The 18,301-nt window shown below is 45.2% G+C and overlaps 1 protein-coding gene across 5 annotated transcripts in view; it reads left to right on the forward strand.

The window, feature by feature from the left end:
• The first annotated feature begins 16,781 nt into the window (after positions 1-16,781).
• rubcnl (rubicon like autophagy enhancer) overlaps positions 16,782-18,301 on the forward strand; it is a 65,537-nt gene continuing 64,017 nt past the window's right edge. For all 5 annotated transcript variants that reach the window (XM_048602889.1, XM_048602886.1, XM_048602890.1 and 2 more), the window contains exon 1: positions 16,782-16,961. The gene's annotated coding sequence lies outside the window, so the exon portion shown is untranslated. The remainder of the gene's footprint in view (positions 16,962-18,301) is intronic.

Here is an 18,301-nt window from a genome sequence, read left to right on the forward strand (position 1 = left end):
GCAGGCAGAGCGGGGAGAGACTGACACCCCCTGGGGGGAGGGGGTACTGCAGGCAGAGCAGTGGAGAGACTGACATCCCCTGGGGGGAGGGGGCACTGCAGGCAGAGTGGGGAGAGACTGACACCCCCTGGGGGACGGAGGTACTGCAGGGGAGATTGACACCAACTGTGATGTGGAGGTGCCAGAGCTGGACTGGGGTGGACAAGGTCAAAAATTACACAACAGCAGGTTATAGTCCAACAGGTTTATTTGAAAACACAAGTTTTCAGAGTCTCGTTCCTTCTTCAGGTGTCAGTGAGAAAGGTGGCATCAGCTTGGAGTCACTCTCTCTCTCCCCCCCGCTCTCTCAAACACACGCACACAGACACTCTCACTCCCTCTCTCTCTCTCACACACACGTGCATGCGCACACACATAAATAAATTTGTCGGCGAACTTGCATTTGCAGATTTGTAATTGCAGATACATTCTATTTTGGTCCAAAAGCACACAATTTGCAGACAGTCAATGTGGCATTTTATAAATTCCTACTTTGGAAATAAAACCACTGTGACTCCAAGTTGATACACAGTCAGATTCTAAACAAGACCTCACACCTAAAATGCAATGTCTGTCCTGGGATGTCACCTCTGATATACTGAAGGAACTGATAGAACTTTCAGTTATCTCCGGGCAGTGACTTGAAAGAAATTCTTCATTTTGCAGATTAATCCTTTCTTCCTGATTAAAGATTTAACAGCCATCATGGGTTTGTTCAACACATTTGCATCAATTCTATGACCCTTTGATCTTTTGCTTATAAATTCTGTGTCTGATGCCACCTCTCTCACTGACACCTGAAGGAGCGAGACTCCAAAAGCTTGTGATAACAAGGTGTAGAGCTGGATGAACACAGCAGGCCAAGCAGCATCAGAGGAACAGGAAAGCTGACGTTTCGGGCCTAGACCCTTCTTCAGAAATTCTGCCTCTACCAATCGCCCAGATAGTGCATTCCGGATTCCCCCCATCCGCTGGGTGAAAAATAATTTCCTTGAATTCCCTCTAATGCCTTTCACCTTAAAATTATCCCCCCACATATTGTTGTTGACCCTTCTACTAAGGAGAACAGCAGCTTTCTATTCACTCTGTGCATGCCCCTCATAATCTTATACACCGCAATTAAGTTCCCTCTCAGCCTTCCCAGCTCAAAGAAACACCCTAAGCTTATCTAGCCTCTCTTCATCTCTGAAATGCTTCATTGCAGGCAGCATCCTGGTCAATCTCCTCTGCATTCCCTTCAGTGCAATCAAGTTCCTCCTACAGTGCAGTGACCAGAACTGTACACGTACTTCAGCTGTGGTCTAACCAAAGTTCTATACAGCTCCAACATGACCTCTTTGCTCTAATAACCTATGCCACAACTGACAAAGGCAAGCATCCCATATGCCTTCTGAATTACCCTATTAACCTGTCCTGCACCTTTAAGGATCTATGGACAAACTCCCCAAGATCCCTCTAAGCTTCCTAAGTTTCTTCCCATTCATTGAGCACTTCCTCGTCTTGTTGTTACTTCCAAGGTGCACCACCTCACATTTATCAGGGTTAAAATTCCACCTGCTACTGACCTGCCATCTGACCAATCCATTTATACTTCCTAACGCCTAACACTTTCCTCCTCACTGTCAACCGCCCGGCCAATCTTCATGTCATCTCATCTGGAAACCTACTTACGTCTCTCCACGTTTATGAATATTACAAACAATAAGGGACCCAGCACTGATTCCTGTAGCACACCACTGTGCATTGGGCTCCAGTCACACAAACAGCCTTCTAACACCACCCTCTGTCTCCCAACACTAAGCCAGGGTTTGGACCCATCTTGCAAAATTACCCTGGATCCCATGAGTTTTACTTTCTTTATCAGTTATCCATGTGGGACCTTGTCAAAAGCCTTACTGAAATCCATATAATCTACATCCACTGCCTTACCCTCATCCAAACACTTGGTCACTTCTCGAGAAATTCCATCAAATTTGTTAGACATGACCTCCCTTGTCAAAGCCATGCTGACTACCCTGGTCAACTCATGCCTCACTAAATGGAGATTCAGAATATTTTCCAATAGTTTCCCTACCACTGATGTGGGACACAATGGTCCATCACCCTTCTTGTAAAGGGGAACCATATTAGCTGTCCTCCAGTCCTCTAGCACCTCTTCTTTGGCCAAAGATGTTCTAAAACTTTGGAACAAGGCCCCCTGTTATTTCCTCCCTCATCTCCCATGGGATGTAACTCATCAAGATCAGGGGATTCTATCTACTTTGAAACCCACCAAAACTTCCAACGTCCTGGCTTCTTATATCAACCTGTTCAAGGACACAGTCCACCTTTCCAAATCTGTACTTAGATCCTTCACCTTCCAAGTAAAGATAGATGCAAAGCACTCATTTATTACCCTACCAATGTCCTTTGGTTTCATGCACAGATTTCCTCTTTGGTCCTTATTGAGCCCCACTCTTTCCCTGGTTACCCCTGGTCTTCCCCTGATATATCCTACAAATATCTTGGGATTCTTCCTAATCTTGCTTGACAGATTTTTTTCCATACCACCACCCCCCCAACCCCCACCAACTTTGTTCTCCCAAATACTTTCAGATGATTTGCCACCTGAACTTTGTACATTCCCCTAGGTCCTGCGTTGTTTTACCCCTTTAGTATCTGTTGTTATATTTGTCTCTTTTTCAGTACTGAATGTTCCTAAACAGACTGTTCTCTGGGCTTGTTGCTCCTACACTTCACTCTAAAGGGAATATGTTGGGCCTGTATTCTTCCCCCGTACCTTTCTGAAACCCTCCCACTGTTCTCTAGATTTACCTACTCTGTCTATTCTGGCTAGATTTTAATAAAATCTGCCTTACCCCAATACAAAATTCTTTTCTGCAGAACATGTTTCTCCTTTTTCACAACGAACTTCAAACGTATGGTGTTGTGGTCACTACCACTAAAATGCTCCCCCCATCATGACCTCAAACACCTGTCCAGCTTCATTCCCTAGAATTAGGTCCAGTGCTGCAATGTCCCTTGTGGGACCATCTACATGCTGATGTGAAAAGCTCTCCTTTACATATTTCAAGAATGAGATCATGGCTGATCTGATAATCCTCAACTCCACTTTCCTGCCTTTTCCCCATAACCCTCAATTCCCTTGCTGATTAAAAATTTGTCTAATTCAGCCTTGAATACACTTAACGACCCAGCTCTATAGTCCTCTGCGGTAGAGAATTCCACACCCTCTGAGAGAAAAAAATGCTCTTCAGCCTTGTCTCAGTTGTGCAAGCCCTTATTCTGAGACTATGTCCTCTGAACCTAGGCTCTCCACAAGGGGCAACAATCTTTCCACATCTACACATCAAGTCCATTAAGAATCTTTTGTGTTTCAATAGGATAGTCTTTCTGGCTTCTCAACTCCAACGAATACAGGCCCAACCTACTCAACCTCTCTTCATTGGACTGTCCCTTCATCCCCAGGATCAATCAGTGAAACTTCTCTGGACTGACTTTAATCAGGTAAGGAACACAAACAGAAGTTGCTGGAAAAGCTCGGCAGGTCTGGCAGCATCTGTGAAGTAAAAAAATCACATTTCGTGTCCGCTGACCCTTCCTCAGAACAGTTCAGTTTCTAATCGGGTGAATTTTGCAATATCTTCACTAACGTCTCCACACTCTCTGCAACCACTTCCAGTGTCCCAGCTGCCTTAAGTCTCCTTAGTTTGTCAACTGTAAGGGTAAATGGAGAGAGTGTGACACCTACTGAGGGGGCTGGATCTGCAGGGGAAGCAGGGAAGACGTTGACACTGGTGAGAGGCTGTATATTCAGGGAAAGCAGGGATTCTCCAGTGGGTGAGGTTGTATCTACAAGGGAAGTGGGGGAGCAGGAAGAGACTGACACCGTCTGGGATTGCTCATTCAATGGTTGAATCAATGCAACAGGCAGTGTGCATAAATCTCCACCAAGCTAGTCCTTTGCATATGAGAGAGTCTACAGATCATGCACCAGCCATTTCAGAACCCATCACACTGGGATTGAAGCAAATAATCATAGATCATAACAGACTGCCTAAGACCAGAAGACTGAGAACATTGAAGGCAGCTACAACAAGATTTTGCAGAACTGGTCGATCATTACAGAGTTCTGACTATCAGAAAGGGGAAATATTTAAGGGTCAGCAGTACAGAATTGACACCTGCAAACATTGTTGAGTGGTGAGAGTTATGTGCTACACAAAGAGGAACTAAGTTACTTTTGACCAGCAAATTGCAAGCACAGAGCATCACAGCACCTCTTCTTGGACACCATCAGTACACTATTTTACACACCCTGTGCTCTGATCCCCTTGTGTTCATGCTTATTCTCGCACACTGTGGCCTGAATATTTGCACATGTGGAGGAACTCTCTGAGTGAAAATGGCACAGGGGCACCTGAATCAGGAAATCCCAGGCCAGAACTCAGCACCCACCATTTTCACAGGGAGGAGGCTGGAGTGAGGGTGGTCAGAATGCGAGTGTTGTGTCATTCCCAGAGGTAAGTAGACGAGGTCAATTCCACCTTCCTTCTGTCAAATCTGATTTTTATTGGATACAAAGTACCTCTTGTGCACTTGTTTGGAGTAAGTCTAAATTTATAGAAGTTCTTTGTACCAGCCCAGAAATAAGGTAATACGTGGGCTATCATATTATCATCATAGAATTCCTACAGTGTGGAAGCAGGCCACTTGGCCCATCGAGTCTACAGCAACCCTCTGTAGAGCATCCCATCCAGACCTAGTCCCCTACCCAATGCCTGTATTTGCCATGGCTAATCCATCTAGCCAGCACATCCCTGGACACTAGGGGAAATTTGGCATGGCCAATCCACCTAATCTGCACATTTTTGGATGTGGGAGGAAACTGGAGCACCCAGAGGAAACCCACACAGACACGGGGAGAATGTATAAACTCCATACGCACAGTCACCCAAGGGTGGAATTGAACCCGGGTCCCTGGTGCTGTGAGGCAACAGTGCTAACCACTGAATCTCAGTACCATCCATATAGACATAGGACACCTCTGAGAAACATCAGGACCCCTTTGTCTGCGGGAATTGCTATTGTGAGATGCAAGTAGGCCTTAGGGAGAGTTTATGCACCCCGTTGAGATTGACAAATGTAGACATGAACGTGCATAAAAAAGTGCATGAACCAGATGGAACTGGGAAACTGTCAAAGGGAGTTTTCATTTAGAGCTGTAAGGTATTTATCTCTGCTGCCTTTAAATATTTGAATTAAAACATTTCCTTTTTAAAAAAAAAAGCCTGTTGACAAACCCTAAGGCTTGTCATTCCTAGATTAGTGCTGCATAACTGATTTCATAATCTATTATTGTCGCAGTGGGGTGCTTATCAGTTCACTGTTTGATTGACAGCTCCAAGTGTTTATAAAGTTTTGAAGTGGGACTATGAACACAAATACTTGTTTTTATAAGGGATTAACGGAAGTTAAATGTAATGAATGTATTTTGTAATCAATGAGAGTGTGGGAAATCTTAAATCAACACTGAGAACTTCAATTAATGTTGGCATGGGCCCTGATGTCTGCCCACAGTGGATAGGGGGTGGGTTGTAAGGGCAAAGGATGGTCAATGGGAAGAATGGTTTGCAATGGGTCTAGAAATGGCTGTGGGGTTCAGACTGATGGACACCTATTGATATGAAGGATATGAGGGAGAGAACCAAAATAGATTCCCCTCTCCAAACATCTTCTTTAACTTGCAGAACTCAGCTTCCTGAGGCCATGTTCAGACTGACCCCAACGGATCCAGGGTGACAAGGACTAATTCCCATAGAATCCCTACAGTATGGGAACTGGCCATTCAACCCAATAAGTTAGCAACTCTCTGAAGAGCATCCCACACAGACTTCACACCCCCTATCCCTGCATTTCCAATGGCTAATCCACCTAACCTACACATCCCTGCCACTCTGGGGCAATTTTGCCTGGCCAATCCACCCAACCCACACATCTTTGGACTGTGGGAGGAGACCCACACAGACAGTCGCCCAAGGCTGGGATTGAACCCGGGCCCCGGCACTGTGAGGCAGTAATGCTAACCACTGAGCCACCATGATGTCCCTTTGTTTCTCTAGACCTGATTAGGAACACCAGCCAGGCATTTCCAAGAGAAATCCACTGTAGCCACGTCCACACCTCCACCAGAGACATCACTGGACTCACACCATTGGCACGTTGCAAATCTGCTTCTGCTGTTTGATAGGTCTAAAATATTCACCACACACGGTTTGACAGAAAGACATGGTGTGTTGGACATTCCACTCTGTGACCATGCCATGCAGCGATTTCTTCAATCAGATTGATGAAGGAGCAGCATTGCTCCTCAGATGAAGAGAAATGGGATGAGCCTGAGGAAGTGGACAAGGATGTCCATGAGCATCTACAGGATGTCAAGGCCATGGGGAGACGTCCCAGGGAGTCCAGGGACACTCTCAGATGCATATGTTTCACTCACAATCGAGTGAAGAACGTGACCACCGTCCCATTGTCACAGCAGCTTTTCCCTCCTGGGATGTCTACCTACCCAAGCAAGCCTCTCTGCCCGGATCTGTCAATCCAGATCCAAGCCTGTTGATGAAGTAGAACGCAAGACACTTTTCCCTTGCAGGTAGAGTTTGTTGACTACTCAGTCACTGATGTTTTCTCACCAGCCTGTTGCAGATGCTACGACACCCCTTGGAGCAGGTGGGACTTGAACCTGGGCTTCCTAGCTCTGAGGTAGGGACGTCACCTTCTGCACCACAAGAGCCCTTGAATTTGTTTGTCATATCCTTGCTCAGCGATCACACTAATCTTTTCTGTATCATTCTAATTGTTATACGCGTGTTGCCAAAGGGGAGCACAGTTCATTCTGTACCCAGTACCATCTGAACCTTTCTTCTATTTACGCAACTATGTAATTAGTTTCCATCAACAGCTCAGCTCTTGCCAAACTGAAAGATTCCCCACTTCCGCTTAAAGGCAAACAATAACCACTAAATAGAAACGCAATAAAAATAATCTAAGTTCATGTTCTACGTCTTATCTTACAATATACAACCTCCCATATCCTCTTTTTTCTCTTTAAGTAAAAAGGCAGCAACAAATTCAATCGAAGAAAAGTAAATGTTTCCCTTCATGTTCTTATAACTCTTCATACCATCAAATGTACCTTTTTGAGGATCCCCAAAGATTTATTTTTTCTGTGAGACAATCTGACAACAGGTGACTTACATCGACCCATTTTATCTGGAAATCTATTTCTCTCTAGTATTTTCTTCCTGCATTATCAATCCCTAAACACCGTTTGTCGAATTGACCAAAGAGAACTGTTATCCACATAATATTAGAAAGGCAAATTTCTCTGATATTGCCACTTGTATAGGGTTCTTTTCTGAATATTAGACAAGAATAGGAGTTGGGAAGTCATGTTGAGGTTGTGCAAGACATTGGTGAGTCTCCTTCTGGAATTCCAGTTCTGATCACCCAGGTATAGGAATGATATTATTAAGCTGGAGAGGTTCAGGAGAGATTTACCAGGATGTTAGTAGGTATGGAAGGTTTGAGTTCAAAAGAAAGGCTGGATAGACTGGGATTTTTTTCACTGGAGCATATGAGGTTGAGAGGCGACTTGATAGAAGTTTGTAAAATAATGAGGGGTATTGATAGAGTTAATGGCAGTTGTCTTTTCCCTAAGATGGGGGATTTCAAGACTAGGGGGCACATTTTTAAGGTGAAAGGAGAGAGATTTTTAAAAGACAGGAGGGGCAATTTTTTTACACAGAGGGCGATTTGCGTGTGGAATGAACTTCCTGAGGAAGTGGTGGATGTGGGTACAATTACAACGTTGAAAAGACATTTGGACAAGTACATGAATAGGAAAAGTTCGGAGAGATATGGACCAGGAGCAGGCAGGTGGGACCAGTTTAGTTTGGGATTATGGTCAGCATGGACTGGTTAGGCCAAAGTGCCTGTTTCCATGCTGTATGACTCTCTGACTTTATGATACCCCCATTGCTTCCACTAGTGCCAGTGTTTCAGCAACTAAGACATTTCAAACTACCTTTTTAGGTTTTCTTGGTTTCTCAAGCCAAAAGACAACATTTATTATTCTTTCCCACCAATGATATGATAAACCCTGCAATACTAGATATCCAACTGAAAGATTGGCATGTGAAGCATTGCTAAAAAGCATTAGCTTCGTAATTTCTGAGTCGCACAAGGCTGGAAACTGGATGTGATTTTTTTTTTCTGGACTTAATTTCTTTAATGTTTTATTTGCCCTCAAGACATCCTCAACTGCAGCATGTTAATTATGGTCTTCCAACTTAGAAGTTTATTGTCAGCCGTCCTAAAGTACAAAAGTACAGGAGTTTCTTTGGGCGGCACGGTGGATCAGTGGTTAGCACTGCTACCTCACAGCGCCAGGGACCCAGGTTCAATTCCAACCTCAGGTGACTGTCTGTGTGGAGTTTGCATGTTCTCCCTGTGTCTGTGTGGGTTTCCTCTGGGTACTCCGGTTTCCTCCCACAGTCCAAAGATGTGCAGGCTAAGGTGGATTGGCCATGCTAAATTGGCTGTAGTGTTCAGGGATGTGTAGATTAGGTTGGTTATAGGGGGATGGGTCTGGGTGGGATGCTCCAAGGGTCAGTGTGGGCTTGTTGGGCTGAAGGGCCTGTTCCCACACTGTAGGGATTCTATGATCTACAGTGAAAAGTGTATAATGGCACCATCCTAGGTATGAGTATCTAGGTACAGAATCTTCAGAACAAGAAAGAAAAAAGTTAAACATAATAGTCATTCTTAGTATTGAGTAGAAAAAATAAAGCAAAAAGTTCAAACATTGCGGTCTTTCTTAAGTGTTTAGCCACACTGGGACTGTACTTTCTAGAAGGGCTCGATGTCCTCCTTCTTGCCATGCTTTCCTCACACAGTCCATTCCAGGAGTCCCCACACCAAGCCTACTGCACCATCACCAAAGTAACCGCAGCTGATAGAGGATGGAGCACAGCGACAGGCACCTCTGTAGTGTCCCAAGCTGAGGGTCCTGCGCGCTTGTTGTTCCTCCTCCATTAGGTATCTCCTGGCACAGCCCGGTCTCCTTGCAGGGAAGGGGCACCTGGATGGCTCCTCAATCCCCTGTTGCCCACTGGGCGCCACTGGCTGGGGCAATGGAGTGTGGGTGTTTGCCCCTCTCAGCGGACCCTCATGTTACTGAGTCAATGCCAATATGTTAACGGAAGTAGACAGAAGGTAGCTGTCCTTGCTGCACCAATGCAGCTCCTGGGCTATGAGAGCTATTGTCTCCCATATAACCGGCCGCTGCTCCTGCTCCCCCTCCTTGCAAACTTGTAAGATTTCCCCCTGATTCCTAACTCCATGGGGTCCTCTCCTGCCTGGGCATGAGCAGTGCCCAGTGTCTGCCAGTCCTCCAAGTGCCAGCAGCCTGGGGCATGGTTTACCCAGTGGGACATACCCACCAGCATGAGTGCCCTCACAGACACGTCCCTGTCTGTATCAATGTTGCTGAGGTGCAGGTGATTGAGGGCTTCAAGTTCCTAGGAGTAAATATCACCAACAATCTGTCCTAGTCCGTCCTCACTACAGTCAAGAAAGCACACCAATAACTCTACATGCTCAGAAGGCTAAGGAAATTCAGCATGTCCGCAATGACTCTTATCAATTTTTATAGATGCACCACAGAAAGCATTCTATCTGGATGCATCACAGCACAGTATGGCAACTGCTCTTCCCAAAACCACAAGAAACCACAGAGAGATGTGAACACAGCCCAGTCCATCACACAAACCAACCTTCCATTCATTGATACTTCCCATTGCCTTGGGTAAGCAGCCAACACAATTAGAGACCCCACTCCTGCCCTGGTTATACCCCCTTCTACCCTCTTCCATTGGGCAGAAGATACAAAAGTTTGAAAACACATGCCAACAGATTCAAGAAAAGCTTCTTCCCCGTTGTTATCACACTTATGGACAGATGTCTCATATATTAGGGTTGACCTTTCTCTGCACCTTGTCTGTAGCTGTAACACTATATTCTGCGATAACAAGGTGTAGAGCTGGATGCATTCTGTTCTATTACCCTGATGTACTTATGGAAGGTATCATTTGCCTGGAAAGCATGCTAAAAAATACTTTTTACTGTATCTCGGTACATCTGACAATAATAAACCAAAGCTTAAAAAAAGACAGAGTGAATGTGAGGCAGGAGATAGATGAGTGTATGGCACTTAACTTGGAGGATCAGAGAAAATCATTGATGCAGCCAAACAGCCTTTTAAAGGGAGACAGGCTGGAGAGAAGGAGTAGACGCAGAGAAATAGGAAAGTAAAACAAAACAGGATGAGAAAGAGAAAGGAGAATGTATTAGGCTGCAAGCTAAGAGTGACAGGAAATAACTGTGTAACTATATTCAGCAAGGAGTCAATAAAGAAGAGATATATAGAGACAGAGAAAAGCACACAAACAAATTGATGAAATTTTCATTTAATCCATGGGGAATTTCAAAGATGCGGAGTACCGATCAGGAAGATACAGTATCAAAAGGCTCAGAGTGTGGAATTTAGTTTTGTGTACCGCTGTGTTGGGACTCCCCACATGCAGAGTCGACAAAGAAAAATTGTACCACAGTCAGCTGACAGGCCTTCGTGAACCTCAATGAAAATCCTATCTTCCGTAATAGTTTTGGATTGCTTACTGCAACATTCGTCACTGTGGGATTAGGTACATGTGCACTTGACCTGGAGTCATAAAGTCATACAGCACGGAAACAGACTCTTTGGTCCAACCAGTCTATGCTGACCATAATCCCAAACTAAACTAGTCCCACCTGCCTGCTCCTGGCCCATATCCCTCCAAATCCTTCCTATTCATGCACTAATCAAATGTTGTAATTGTGCCCACATCCACCACTTCCTCGGAAAGGTTATTCCACAAACAAACTACCCGCTGTGTTTAATTTTTTTTAAAAAATTGCCCCTCACTTCTTTTATAAATCTCTCTCCTCTCACCATAAAAATGTAGCAGCTCGCCTTGAAATCCCTCATTCTAATGAAAAGTTACCTACCATTAACCCTATCTATACCCCTGATGACAAAAACCTCTATAAAGTCACCTCTCAACCTCCTACAGTCCAATGAAAAACCTCCCAGCCTACCCAGCCTTTCTTTCTAACTCAAACCTTTCATACCTGCCAACATCCTGGTAAATCTCTTTTGAACCCTCCCCAGCTTGATAAAATCCTTCTTAGACCTACTTGCTCAGTAAATCACAATAACATTTGTCATACGATTGTTGAGCTTTCAGGACCCTGCTGAACTGAAATATATCTGTGTACTGTAGTCCATAAGAATACTTTAATTTCAGTAGACTAAATGAACCCAATGCACTTTATTTATCTTGTATATTTCCTGTGTATCAATACTTCTGCAGTTTCTCAATCTAACTGACACAGCAAAGGGGGAGAAAGTGACAGAAGGAGATGCAATGGAGCAACTAATGATTTTTCAGAACCACTAAATGTTCCAAAGCGTAATACAGCCAGCCAGACTCTTTGTGCTATTTCGTAGCTGTTGTAACGCAGGAAGCCCAGAATCTAATTTGTGCAAGTTCCCAGAAACAGTGATGTGATAATGACCAGATTGTCTGCATTTGCGACGTGTGAGGGGTAAATATTGGCCAGGAACTGGAAATGCCCCTCCTGTCCTACCTGTATCATCCATTGTGCATATCAAAGGTTGTCTGGGCAAAGCTAATTGGTATTTATCACAATGGCATTTCTTGCAGTGATTCCACATGCCTGAGAGAATCCTGAAAAAGGTATACGTAGTGATTGTAAAGAGGTCAGCCAGGTAGAACTCATAGAATATGTGTTCGCTGATTGGGGCTTTAATCTGGTTCAATCAGGGAACCCTGGCTGACAGATATAAACAGGAGTGTCAGGGGTTTTGCTCACTCTATGAGCCGGCTCTGAGTTACCTGGGTCAGTGTCATGTACCGTGCGCATGTAAATAAAGGGTGACTTGGTGATGTTACTCGGGCCTCCACAGAGTCATTTCAGTGATGACGAGAGAAAAACACACCCCTGAAGAGATTTGCTCGCAACAGTCGCCTTGGACCTGGGGGTAGGAATTTCTGGCATCCTGTCACTATTTGGGACGCTTGACTTGTTCGATCCTGCCATCAAAGACTGGGTCCAGTATGTGGGAAGAATGCATGATTTTTTTTTCCCAGGCAAATGACATCAGAGCAGACAATAAACCAACAAGAGAGTGTGGACCTGCAGTTTTTTCAGTTATTTGGAGCCTAACTTACCCAGAAGCACCAGATACTAAAAGCTTTCAAGAGTTGATGGATTTAGTTAAGGAATATTACAACCCCAAGCTTCCTCTAATTCTGAGATACTATTGGTTTTATTTGACAGTTCAAGAACCAGGGGAATCAATGTCAGGATTTTTGACTAGGTTGAAACGACTCAAGCATGTGATTTCAGTTTAACCCTAAGTTAAATGCTGAGAGACCATTTGGTGTATGCGATTAATGATGTGACCATGCAAAAGCGCCTAGTAGTTGAAGCCCAACTGGACTTCATACAGGCACCACAACTGGCTTTATCAATGGAAAATGCAGCAAGTGGAGCATTCCGATGGAAATGGACACCCTCGCCAGTCCGACTGAGATTGGGGAACGCCACTTGAGCAATTGCATAGCCTCGCTCAGGACACATCCTGTCCCACTAGGCCTGAATTGAGTAAGAGAAGTCATAGGCCGGTATCCAGGCACACCCTGGAAAATCCACTTACAGCTGGTTTGGAACAGTTAGATTGCTTAGCAATGTCCAAATCAGAACCAATCAAAATAAACATCTGATTAAACGGTCACCTAGTTCTAATGGAGGCCAACACTAATGCAGCTGTATCAGTGACTGTGGAACCAGTCATTACAAAAATTCACTTTGGACTCCAGCACTTTAGTGTAAGATCTTGGCCAGGCTGAGAATTTATACCAGGGTACGACTTTGGTTCCGGTCTCTTGTGAGAAGCAGCTGGATCAGTTACTACTGATTGTAGCAAAAGGCTTGGGCCCAAGCTAGATGGGGGTGAAACTGACTGAGAAAGATTTACCTAGACTGGCTCCATATTTTTCGATTAGAAAATGGCTGCCTAAATGAATACCTGGAAGTTTTTCAGAAAGGTCTGGGGACCATCAAAGGGGCCATCTTACATGTCGAGCAGGAAGCAATTCCACGATTCTGTAAGGCCCACTCACTACCATTTGCCTTATGGGCAAAAGTAGAGGCAGAAATCAGGAGGCTGGAGATTGAAAGAATCATCAAACCAGTCCAGTTGCTGGAATGGGCAGCACCGGTCATACTGATTGTGAGGCCTGATGGGTCAGTTCGCCTTTGTGGGGATATTAAACAAACGGTGAACAGCTGGATAAATACCCAATTGCTTGCATAGAGGACTTATATGCAAAACAGGCCTAGGGGGGTGGTGGTGCCCTTCGCAAAGCTGAACGTGAGCCGGGCATACCTGGAACTGCGAGTTGATGAGTATTCTCAGGAGTATGCTACCACTAATACCTGTAAGGATTGGTGCCAAAATACAAGACTGCCCTGTGGGGTATCGTCAGCCTGTGCCATTTTCCAGCAGATGGTGGAGAACATTTTACAAAGTCTGCCTCAGGTCGCCATTTGTCTGGATGATGTGCTAATAATCAGGAAAGACCAATAAAGAGCATTTAGAGAACTTGGACATTGAGTTTAAACATTTCTGCAAGGGGTACGTCCCAGGAGGTATGCCTTGGGCTACAGAGTTGACAAGAATGAGTTATACCTGTTGGAAGATAAAGCGAGGGCGATCAAAGGAGCCCCAGATCGAAGTCTGTACCTGAGCTTAGGTCTTTCCTTGGGCCGGTGAATTATTACAGAAAGTTCATACATAACCTGGCCTCCTTCCTGGCACCCTTACATTTGCTATTGAGAAAGGGTCAGCCTTGGAAATGGTCTTGTAACCAAGATGTAGCCTTTAGGGAAACAAAGAAGCAGCTATAGTCATCTAAGGCTTTGGCACTTTACGATCCCAAGCAAGGTTGGGGCTGACATGTAATGCCTCCCCATACAGTATCGGGGTAGGGTTGGCTCACTGTTGACCCAATAGAGAGTAACGCCCGATGGTGTATATTTCCTGGACTTTGATTGATGCCGAACGAAGATATGCCCAGGTAGAGAAGGAAGGTTTGGTGGTCATCTTTGGTGTGAGAAACTTCCACCAGAATCTTCAGGGACGTAAATTTGTAGTAGTAACGGATCACAAACCCCTGCTAGGGCTACTTAAAGAGGACAGGGTCATGACCCCACCCACAACCCCCCACCCCCCAATAACTTCAGGTTGAATTCAGCAGTGGGCTCTTATTCTGAGTGTGCACAATTACAAATTGGAACACTGTCCAGGAGGCCAAGTGGAAAATGCAGAAGCCTTGAACTGCCTCCCACAGGCGGATACACCACTAACACTGCCACCGCTGGTTTTAAACTTCCTGGAAACCCTTCCAGTCACCACTGACAATATTAGACTGCCGACACAGAAAGATCCCATCCTGGCAAAACTGAAACAGCTGGTGGTGATGGGGGTAATGGAAGGGCCATCACAACCAGGAGTAAAACCTTTCTGGACCCAGCGAGACCAGATCACCGTAGAGAAAGATATATTACTGTGGGGAGCCAAGGCTGATTGTCCCGAATAAAGGTCATCCAGGGGTTTCCAAATGAAGATGTGGGTGAGAAGTTACGTCTGTTGGCCAGGATTGGGTGCAGACAAAGCTGCATTGGAGGGGCAGTGCCCAGAGTGCCAACAAGGACCAAAATTACTGCCAGCAGCTCGCCCACATGCATGGGAATGGCTGGACTCAGTTACACATTGACTATGCCAGTCCTTTCATGGGCTCAATGTCTTTAGTCATTGTGAACACCCATTCAAAGTGGTTGGACATGCACAGAGTTCATTCGCCAAACACGGGGACAACGATTGAAAGTTGTGAGCATCTTTTACAGTACGCAGACCCCTGGAGGTGTTGGTCACAGACAACAGGCCAAGATTTTCCAACAGGGAATTCAAGTATTTCCTCAAGTCGAATGGCATTCAGCATGTAAGGACAGCTCCATACCATCCATCATCCAATGAAAGAGAAGCCCAAACTTTGATGGCAGGCTTAAATAAACAGCCTACAGCTTCACTCGATACCAAACTGTCCCAGTTCCTGTTTGATTATAGGACCATCCCTCACGCAACTACAGGGACAGCTCCTGCAGAGTTGCTGTTGGGGAGAATCAGGTTAAATCTGAACTTCCTGGACTCTGGGTGGGTGGGGAGTGACTCAGCATCAGGAACGCCAATGCCAGGCACAAGACTCCCCTAACTCAGAGAGACAGTTTACTTCAGGGGATGAAGTTTGGTATTGAAACCACGGGAATGGTCCTACAATGGGGACGAAGCAAGGTCAATGTGAGGTCATGTCCCGCTGCGTACAAAGTCTGGGTGAAAGAGACTGCCCTGGACAAGCTTGTGGACCATACGAAACCTTGTAAATAGGGCAGGAGCAAAACATACCAGGACCCTCAGAGCATCCGGCAAGGCTGTCAGAACACATGAGTTCTCCACCTCTGCCTCGCGCCGAGGAAATCTCTGTAGCAGCCTTGACACCTCTACCACCTGAAGAAGATGAGTTTTGACTGAGACACTTTGGATGCAAGAGGCAGGCTATGGTCTGGTACATGCTGCCAGTATCCGAGGCAGAGTCTGAGGAACAAGAACCGATGTGAAGGTGCCTTGGGAGAATCTACAGGAGAAAGAATGGGCCTACATCCCAGGACTTGGAGGGGGAGGGATGTTGAGATTGGAGCGAAGTCAGCCGGATGGACCTCATAGAATGTGACTTCCGTCATTGGGGCTGTTAACCTGGTTCAATCAGGGAGTCCTGGCTGACAGATATAAACAGGAATGTCAGGGGTTCTATTCACCCTCGGAGCCAGCTCTGTGCTGGCTGGGCCAGTATCATGTCTTATGCACATGTAAATAAACAGTGACTTGGTGATGGGATACCGGCCTCTGCGGAGTCATTTCAGTGTGAGTGAAGATCGTACAATTGGCCTTGGCTTAATGTCTCATGTCTGAAAGAAGGCACCTCTTACAATTCTCTCAGTGGCACTGAATTGTCAGCAGACTCTCTATTTTCGTTGTACCTGCAGTGGGGATAAGAAACACAAGTCGTCTATCTTTAAAAGAAATTGAGAAAACACTTTCTTCACTCCAGGAGCGGGAACAAAAAAAAACCACTTCCACAAATTTAGTTATAAATTCTTTTAGTTTCACCTCCCACGAGCAAACATCCTCTCGACCTTAAAGAACTGTACTGATTGCCTGTGTTATTTTAAACAGTGTTGTATATAACTTGCTAGCTTAAATGGTGTTATATTCACCTTGCTGACAGTGTTCAGTGTAAAAAAAAGACTTTGGGGGGAGTTGAATGCGGGTAATTTTCTTTAAAAAAAACTACTTGAAAAACAGGTCAGAGTTTCAGGAACAGGTCTTCAGAGGTCAGAGGGAAACCGCTGTAAAAAGATCATGAATATTTAAATTACTCACTTGCATGCAATGAGGAATCAACATTCAGGAAGTACAGGTTCAACTGAAAACTCCAGTTTGCCGATAGTCTCTCGGTGATGTAATGTTCTCAAGTTGCAGCAACACACACCGACTGCAATACTGAGGCTGGAGTGAAGTTCTACATGTAAAGCCAGTCATTTCATGCAACTGAGGCCACTCCAAATCCTCTTTATGGCATGAAAGGAGATAGTCTGGACGAGCAACTCAAGAGGTAAGGCGTCGGCTCCTTCTTATATGTTGAATGGATTCAGCAAATCTATACTGTCGTTGCTGTTCCTGTTTGCAAATACTAAACAGTGACAGCTGCTGTGGAGACATTGTGGGCCAACGATTCTACCTGAGTATGAGTCCTGGATGCACTGATGATGGAGACTAGGTGATGAGAGAGGTCACACTTGTTTCATGGTTAGTCTGTCAAGGTTGCAGGTCCATGGCATTTTGCAGCAAAAATATATTTGGTTGTCTCTGTGTGTGAATAGTTTGACTCCACATGGGACTTAAAGAACCCTGCAAACCCAGCTTGAGTACTTTCAAAACAAAATGCTCAGGGAACGTAACTTTCTCTGTACATCACGCTGGCTCTTAACTGCAACTTGATGGCCATGGTTTTGTCTTCAAGTCAGAAGACTGTGTTATAACCCACTCTGTGTACTTTGAGAACAAAGTCTAGGCTTTCACTCTACTGCAGTGCAGACAGAGTAAGGGGCATTCTTTCACTGATCTCAGTCTCAGGTTGACATGGTGCTATTAAGAAGAGTAGGGGACTTCTGTCTTGTGTCCCAGCTCTCCGCCCTTGTTCACTGTTACCAGATGTCTCATCACCAGTGCAACATAACTCATGATATAACCCAAAGGAACAGTGATCATGACTCTACCTCTGAGCCAGGAGACTGGGGTTCAAGTCCCACCTGCTCCAGAGGACATCCCTGAACAGGTTAGTTAGAAACTATGATCCAACCATATTGCAGGTTACAGGTCCTCCTCAATTTTTTTTCAAGACATCTTCTCCAGAGCCTTGCTGCTGAGATGGATCTAGATGAAAGGGTCGAGTAGAGATTGGTCAATAGCAGTTGACAGCCCATCATTAACATGAAGCTATGTCACTCTACCTCTCTCAGAGGCTCATAAACTGGTGCTGGGAACAGAACCATGATTTAGCAAGACCGGGGCCAGAGATTTGCTAATTCCTCTCACTTGCTCCTGCAGTGGTCGCCTGGTCTGTTCCTAATCCTTACCCTTTGTGTCATGCACTGATTTGACCTGCAGTCAGAGGTGTAGCCTGCATCGTCCCCATGAGGAGCATTGTGTGCAGCATCTGTTTCTTGTACAGCTGCTGAAGGGGAGAAGTGATGAGATTCAGGACAGTGGGAGGAGACTTTGAGAGGACAGCTTGGTTTTGAACAAGATAAAATCTTATCCAACATATCAACAGTGTTGAAACGAGGAAAGACCTACAAGTGAAGTCAATACCAAAAGAACTGCGGATGCTGTAAATCAGGAACAAAAACAAAGTTGCTGGAAAAGCTCAGCAGGTCTGGCAGCATCTGTGAA

Source organism: Rhincodon typus, chromosome 11 (assembly GCF_021869965.1).
Source record: "Rhincodon typus isolate 14 chromosome 11, sRhiTyp1.1, whole genome shotgun sequence".
Lineage (NCBI taxonomy): Eukaryota > Metazoa > Chordata > Chondrichthyes > Orectolobiformes > Rhincodontidae > Rhincodon > Rhincodon typus.